Genomic DNA, 9,240 nt, shown 5'->3' on the forward strand with positions numbered 1-9,240 from the left:
TTCATCAAATGTCTGGAGGATAATTCTTTAATATACTCAGAGTACAGTGAAATTTCATTTCAAGCTTTGTGAGCAAGAGGGTGGGGTTTTGAATCTATTTCATGAAAAGTATCCATGAAAAAAACTTTTAAGCATGTGCGAATCACATTTCTTCATCATATTAAATAAAACAAATTTCAGAAGGTCTTTGTATGTCTGAGAAAGGAGTCTCTGTATCTATGTATTTGAGAAAAACTAAAATCATTTCTTCATCATATTAAATATTAACTGATTTCATAACAAGGTTGTTCATTGTTTGTGAAAATTCAGTCGTAAAAAGAATGAATGCCCAAGAAAGTTAAGAGGTTTTCTTCATTTTATGTACAACCCTGGAAAAATATGTTGATCTGAATCCATTGACTTTCTTGGAGATGGAAAAGAAATGCCAAGATTTGAAGATTGGAATTGGGCAAATGGAAGATTGTGTATGGGGGATATTGACAGAAATCAGACCTTTTTCTTGCCTACACAAAAATTCATTAACCAAGGATTAGGATGTCAATGTTGAGAACTATAAAAGGATAAGGAGATCAAAAGAGTTGGTCACAAAGGGCAAGCAATAATTTTCTGAGTCCTCATTCTATTCTACACACTTTACCAATGTGATATCCATATTATCCTATTTGAAAAGTAGGAGTGCTGAGGAATTTTTTTGAATTTGGGACTGGACATCTTTGTTGTATTTAATGAGGCATCAAATTGTCAAATAAGCATAACATAGAACTGTATTTTAATAAAAAAGTATAAATTATAAATGATAATGTCTTCCAACAAACAGAACCCATAGTTTACAGTGTGTAACTCATTTAATCTAACAATTCTATGTTAAAATAATGGTTGAACGATAAATAGTGAGGGCCATTGATCATTTCCTTCAAAAGAACTATGGAGCATCATACTTTGAAGTAAATTGCCCATCTATAACCCGAAAAAATGACAGGAGCTTAAAACCAAGCTGAAACGCAAGTAACAGCCAGAGTTAGCATATGGGAACGGGAAATATGGAGCAATTATTTATGAGTAATGATCGATTGATGATTAATTTCTGTGAAAGAAAGACATTAGAATTGAGGCTTACAAATATATTCAAGAGCGATATTTGCTGCAATGACAAGGATATCATGGTATGGTTGGTATCTTGGTCAGCCCAATTGTCACGCAGTCGAATCTGCAACTGAGAACAATGCTGGGATTGAATGCATGCCAGCCTCAATGCTTGGGCAGCAACGTTGAGCAGCCTTCACGCAGGCAACAGAAGTCTCTTGCAGGTGATTAAGATTGCTTGGGGGTTTGAAGGAGGTTGGGCTAGGCCCTTACCAGAACAACGAGGGGTTTTATTAACATATGTGAAAAAATACATCTGTGGTCGTAGGGATTACATTGAGATAGGCCGATAGGGCGAGCATACCTGATGCATGTATAGGAACGTAGAGATAGGGCGAGCATGCACCATTGGGTAGTAGGGATACAACGCCTTGGGGACCTAGACACATGCGCACACTTCTAGACACCACTGCTCCAAGCATGCCCCTGGGCCGGTTGCTTCATGCCTCTATGGGTTGGGGCCCTTGGCACACCCTTTTCACTCTTTAATGATGCCAAAAATATGCTGTGGAATGAAAAATTGAATTCAAGCAGTTGAAAAGAGCACAATTTTAAAACTCTAAACCTTAGGGAGAAAGGAGCACAATTTCAAAAAAAATAAATTGATGGTTGACCGGGATCAGCTCGAAATCATTGCTACATGTTTTAAATTAGTTATCATTTTACCCTTCAGTATCTTGTGTGTATCCTCCTAACTTTTTCCAAGGCCAACCTGTGAGCCCTACACGTCAAATGTTTCCAACGGTAAATCTATTTTTTTTTCTGCATTGAGATGACGGCATATCAGATTCTATGGCCTAGCTTAGTCTATTATGGATATAACAACACTCTTCATAGCCTAGAAAACACAATGTTTCATTTCATATTATAATATTTAATGCACTTTGCATTTATGTCTAATTATTTCATAAATCTATTATAAATGTATAAATAAATAAAATTGATATCTTTATTGATATCAGGCCAAGAATATTATTAAATATTATGGAAATGGGTACCTGTATGTATATAAATATAATGAGTCATAACTTATTGATATTATTTCTGTTGATAAGAATATGATAGATTGTCATGTAAATGTATGATAGGAATTCCATACTTTATTAATGGACAATTTTGTCTTCTTGGTAATGGGTTCTAGAGGCCTTGGTATGGATGAGTAAATCAAAATATTCCGCAGCGGAAGAATTGAACGGAATCGAAAGACATCGATAAAATCATGAAATAAAGTACCTTTGCACGAATCACATCCATGATTTCTTGGATCCCAGAGTGAGACAAGTTGAGCTGCTCAAGTGTACAGCCTCTAAACATATCCACGTGATCCTTGGCATGTTGAATCTCCTCCTTCTCATTGACGAGCCCAGTTTAATCTCCGTCGTCATCGTTCCGTCATCCCGATCGCATTGGGGATGGAGCGGGGGTGTGAGGAGAAGGGAGAAGAAGGGGAAAGGCCCCTGAACAATTCTGGCCTAGTTTAATTTTGTTCAAGGCCTTCCCCTATTTATACTAAGTGGGTATTTTTCATAATACCCCTAAAACTTAAATATATCTTCCAACGTCCAAAAGACCATTTGCATGTGACCCGCTAGGCCCATGTATCAGTCTAGTTAACGACTCCAGTGGCCCAATAACCTTTATCGGCCTTCCAAAATAATTGACTATATTATCATATAGATTAAGTAGTGTCGAATCGATTTAACCCAATCAATAGGTCTAGTCTCCAACATGTGGGTTGTCAAGCTACACCTCGTGCTCTAGAAAATACTAAGGAGTGTGTATCAACTCACTCATGGAACCTGTTTGTTATCAGTAACTGCATAATCCCTCATCTACTTGATGTTCCTTGGACGACTTAAGGTATGGTCAACTATCAAACCCTAATCGGTTATTCGAGTTAGTACTGATGCATTCAGAAATCATCGGAGAATTCTTCTCCGATATTTCACTACCTTGGCCAAGGACTTCACCGCATCATGTTCCTTGAGCTGTCACCTCTTATATCAAAGGTGGATGACCCCATCTTGACTACTAAATCTTCTTTGCGAACTTCTTGATGCACCTGAATTAAGACCATTTAGAATCCCATGATTGGAGAGCCGTTGGCCATAGTCATAGTACAACCGTCCATCCATAGGACATCTTTGGTGTCTCAAGTTTAAGGACCACTTACACGATTTTAACGTGAATCAAACTAATTGACAGTTCGATATAATTCGTACGGATCAATTCAGCAAATTCTTTCCACTAAAGAGCCCCACTATCTATCCTTAGTGTCTCCACACTAATGGCTACAAGAATGGTCATACTTATCATATGAGGGAGGCTAGATAGTGATATTCTATCGGGATACTTTGACGTCCTTCTCGCGTATCCTTCGAATATGAATGTTTAGAACACATGCTTAAAGACTAGTGATCTCCGTATTACGAACTAATCTCAATTCACTAAGCTCGATCATGTATTCATGGACTTGATTATAAGCATGACATGTGCACTATAATGAATATGTTTTATTAATGAACCTGGAACAAGATGCGAAATGTTTGTTTGGCTTGCTAGTCACGTATATTTCCATCACTTGGTTCCCCAAAATTGAACTTCCATGATGGTGGGATGAATGGGATACTAATATAGTTTTCTAGTTCAACATAAATCACAGGGGAAGATGGGTGTGTCGTGGCAAGGAACTAAAGGAAAAAACCCTTTGTCGTTTTTCTTATTTAGCCCATCAACTTTGACATCTCGTAGGTAAATAGAAAATCATAGTCTACTAAAATATAATGAATTTTCTTAATAAGGGGATTGTTGATGTCAATTATATTATTTCAGTTTGACTTTAAATATTTCTTGTCACATGCAGAGGTTCCATCAACAAACACTTGCACAAAACTTCATTAATTTTCATTCAAATTCTATTAATTGGAACAATAAAAATTAAGACCAGATTTTTCATAAGTATAAAGAATAAATGTGTGTGTAATGGTATATTTTTCCACTATCAAGTGGCAAAATATGGAGCATAAAAAATAAGCAGACTTTCTCATTGATTGAAAATAATAATGAAGCCAAAAAGGAGAAATCTCTATCAGTATATTTTAAGAGGACCACTTTATAGATATGAATTAATATTACCTACACCATGAGACAGCATTTTTAGTTTAGTTGTAAGGCATGGGTTGGGCCAAATAGTGCTGAATTGGAGTGTGGTAATTGTCCTCCTTATCCCCAAGCAATCTGATTTTATACTTAATAATATCACGTAGCCTACTGGCCTGCACAATCAGCAAGGGATAAGGAGGACATGGAATACATTTTAATCCCAAAAAACCTATATTCCTATCCATCTCCAAATTTAAGGCGACCTTTTTATGCCAAAACACACATAACCAAGCTCTAACTTTTAAAACCAAATATGGAATTAAGGGAATATATTCCTGCACGAACTCAGGTTTTATCAGTCGGTTCAAATAAAGTATGGTCCATTTATATACATGTATTTCAGTGGAAAAATTTTATTTTCATTCTCTAATAAATGAGTGTCATTTATATTACTCATTTCATGAACATATATCGAAGCATTATAAATTTATTCATCAATAATGCGTGAATCATATTTTATATCAAAATGTATTTATTAATGATGCATGAATCATGTTTCATTCAGAAAGCATTGGTGGGTGGGACGAAAGGGATTGAAGCTCCATAAATTGAAGAAAAAAATAGTTTTCCTAATTGATGTTTTGATTAATAGGAGGCTGAGACTATGAAAAACATAAATAGTAATCAAGATCAAAAGAAAAGGAAGTAACTACGGCAATATTAGGGCCAGAAAAACTGTATCATTTAAACAAAATTGATATTTTTATGCCCCCAGTTAAGTATCGATATAAAGAGAACATATATTTATAGATATACTATTTATCTATTTTCATCAAGTTTATCAATAACCTAATTTATACCCGACATCACATTTGATCATGACATCATTAAAGTACTGTTAATAATCAAAAAAATTTGACACTTCATTCAGTAAATTCCATAAAAAATATGAATGATATCACTATTGTGAATCCAAAATTTTAATAAGGATGTTAATTATATCAGTAAATGAAGTTATATTATAGTGAATATCTGTTGGCTTATATCACTCGTAGCTTAAATATACTCTATAATTTTATTTTTTAATAGTTCAGATTATTAGATTTAAATATTTTAAATTTTAATCACTTATGCAGAGCCATCTTTTTTAAAAAATTCTTTTACACGTTCATACTGATGAAAATTTTTGTAATGGTGGTTCAGATTCAAACCATTTAAATAATGGCGTGATGCAGAACATACTTTTTTGAATGATGGACACGACACATTAATTTACAAAGATTAAAAAATATTTATCTTTTCCTTAACTTTTAAGATATTAATTGAGATTTATAAATATATCAATATATCTAATGCCATCATTGTTTACTTCTCTTCCAAATCTTCCAAGGGTCTTCAAATAGTTCCCCGAGTATTTACGTCACCCTATCGAAATCATGTACATCTGTTGAACGTCAATAATAGTCATCAAATATTTGAATAACTCGATAAATAGTTCCATTATAAAATTAAATAAATACTTCTGATAAAGCCATCAAATTCAATCGCTTTGTATATTTTATGAAGTTCTTGAGATGGGTATCAAAGATGTATCTGTATGGGAGAGTAAAAAACATGGATTGTGATAATTGGATGCATATGAATTAAGGTTGCTAATGGGATAGAAATTCCTGCCTTTTCATCAAGATAAAAAAAAATATTTCGTCACAACTTTTCCCCTCCAACAGAAAAAGGGCACCACCAGTAAATCCGTGGGAGAGCAATTTTAAAGTATCTCCGTTAAGACCTGTGCTAGCTAAAGAAAAAATACCTATAATTATCAAACCCATATGACGTACAGATGAATGTATTACTCTTGTTTTAACCTTTTGTTTACTGAGTATATAATATATAAGGTTTATTGGTTAATAATAAATACGTGCAAAGTTAAAAATGATGAACATAATATTTTTATCTTCTCAAACTAAGTGTACTTGAGATAAAATATTGTACATGGAATTTCAAGAGAAACTAAATTGAATTATATATTATTTTTTAATAAAACGTTTTGACTAATATTTAATATACAAAAATACTACTTCTAAGAAGTCATATCAAGTAAAATCAAAGAAAAATATAATTAGCTTAACCAAATTAAAAACCAAATAATTTTATGTTAATATTAAATATAAGGAAAATATAAATTTCTATTGGGAAAATTTTGGGCGAGATTACAAATCAATATTACAAAAAAAATTGTATGTTTTTTAATCCAATGCTTCCCTCTGTAGTCACATACTAAGTTTCAGACAATTGGTTCCAGGAAAGACCAGAAAGATAGGTGGAGTTAAAGGTCTAAAATAAAAGTGTCAGCTGTTAGATAATAATATCATCTAATTGTATGCAATATCTGAATAATAGATATCGGAGTGATAGAATGAAGCATATAATTCTTAATGGTCAGGCATAATTCCCAACTTGGCGTTTGTACTATCTTTTATCTACATTCATGCATGCCAATACATATAACTATTATATGTTACTAAACCACTCACCAATGAACAAGGATAATCCACAAGGTTCAAATAGTAGCTAAAGACATTAATGTTTGTTGTATGTATTCCCTCGTATTCTTCAATATCTTAGATTCCACAGAAATAATACCCTTCCATTTCGCTTTATTCAGAAACCAAGTGGTTTATAGTCATTGAGATATTTATCAATTTGTAAATGTTATAAATGTTATAAATGTTAAATATCTCAATGATATCTCATTGAAATATTATTTCAAGTGATAAATATAAATGTTATATGTTACTAAACAACGCACCGATGAAGCAGGATAATCCACAAGACTAAAGCAATAATTAAATACATTAATGTTTGTTGGATATATTACCTCCTATTCTTCAATACCTAGGTTTCCGTTGAAATAATTATCTTCCCATGTTTCATTTTATCAAGAGACCAAGTGGTACAAATATTTCTCTTTATTCAAATATTATTATTCATGTTTGGTTGACTTTAAAAACTTTATACATATTTGGTTATAAGATAAATTTTCTAATGAAAAATAAATTTCACTTAAGTTAATATTATAAAATGTCTGCTCAATTTTATAAAAATCTAAATCATTATAAATACCCAAAAATTATAGTTCAAACCAATATGTATTCACAAAAAATAACATCTTGGCGAATCTGTAGTCCAAAGTCTATATAAAATCCTCAATCAATTTATCTTTGTGTCTCCCAATGATTGTGAAAGCACAATCTCATTTACGTTCAGTCACTTCAACTTTTTATATGCCATTTTTAAATGATATTCACAAACTTAACTAGTATATATCTTAAATAAATCCATATTTTGACTGTCCTAATACTTTTGTTTCCCAATTTCTTAGTACAAAATTACTCCTGCCTCCGTAGAAAAACTGTATCTAAAACATTTTACTCTTACCTAATCACAATTTATTAATTAAATATTATAATATTTTAGGGATACATTATTTTAATAGTAAGTATACAATCATGATGTGATAAAATTGGTTATACCTGTCTCTTACCCACTTCTTTTTTTATTGTTTATCATTGTGTTAAAGCTTCTTTATTTGTTCTTGTTTGTAGATATTTTATTTATTTTAGGGCATGAAAGTTATTCCTGATTGTGTTATAATTATATACTTAGAAATTATCAACAACATAAATGATCATGCATTTTTTCTTCCACTAATACCCTTAGTTTTTTGTTATAACTCTGTTGTCGTGAATTGTAGACTTTTTCATATTTTTTTATGTGAATCAGTTTCAACATATATTCACAATAATTAATATTTTTTTTAAAATATGAAAGGAATCAAATATCTCTTAAGTATTAGTAATATCAAAAAATAAATGTTGCAAACATATTAAGTCCAAACATAAAAAGGAATATATATGAGTTTCCTTAAAGATGTTATCTATAAATATGAGTTTTAAAGAACCAAAAATAACTGAGGAATATAATCAGTTTTAGTCATATATTTAATTCAAGTCCTTAATCACTCAATAAAGAGTCATGGTGAATAAGAGTTGTTTCACATTATAGGAGAAAGGAATTAAATAGTAGAGGAGATGAAACAGTCAAATCATATTTTTGCATCAACCCTGGGTTTATGAATCACATTGAATAATGGACATATATATTAAGTACATAGAAAATTTAATGAATAAAATAAAGTATTTTAATATTTCCATTTGTTTAAGGTATCCTTAGGAATCAAATTGCCCTAATCTTACAAAATATTGGAGACTGGGATAAATAAGGTTGAAATTCATGCCAAAATCTAAACTTGGGTATTTAGAATTTTAAAATATATTACTTTTACCTTTTAGGGATTCACATAAAATAAGCAAACAAAAATACATAAAGAGTATTCAGAAAAGAAGTTTAGAAATATAGTTCAGACTTCCATCCAATAACGGGTAAAAAAAATTTAGTTTTTCATATAAAAGAGGTTTGATTGATATGCTTTTTTTATGATTAAAAGAGAGATATGATGCATTGATATGGATCAAGCTTATGGATCATCCACTGTTTCTGAACCATTGTTTGTTTATTTGTCTTCATTTGACTATGCATCATACCAAATGATTTCATGAAAATATACATATTATTAGGTACTAATATACAGACAAAAGAGTTATCAACTATGTCATACATTCTTTATGTATACTTTTTTCCTTTACTTGACCTCATATGATACTTTAATCATAATCAATTATACTAGTCATCTATAATATTTTTCCATCTTTAAACACATTGAATGAATGAAATATATGTAGATGACAAGCCACTCACACATTCCATACCTCACTTAATTTTCATTAATGGAATGTTTCATTATAAAATGTGTGTTAATTCTAATGAAGTCTATAAATACATGGTTCGACTTAGTGGATTATGATGATATCTTAATATGGAGATCACCAGATTCTTAAGAATGTGTTCTAAATATTCATATTCCAAGGATACTCA

Source organism: Wolffia australiana, chromosome 17 (assembly GCF_029677425.1).
Source record: "Wolffia australiana isolate 7733 chromosome 17, ASM2967742v1".
NCBI lineage: Eukaryota > Viridiplantae > Streptophyta > Magnoliopsida > Alismatales > Araceae > Wolffia > Wolffia australiana.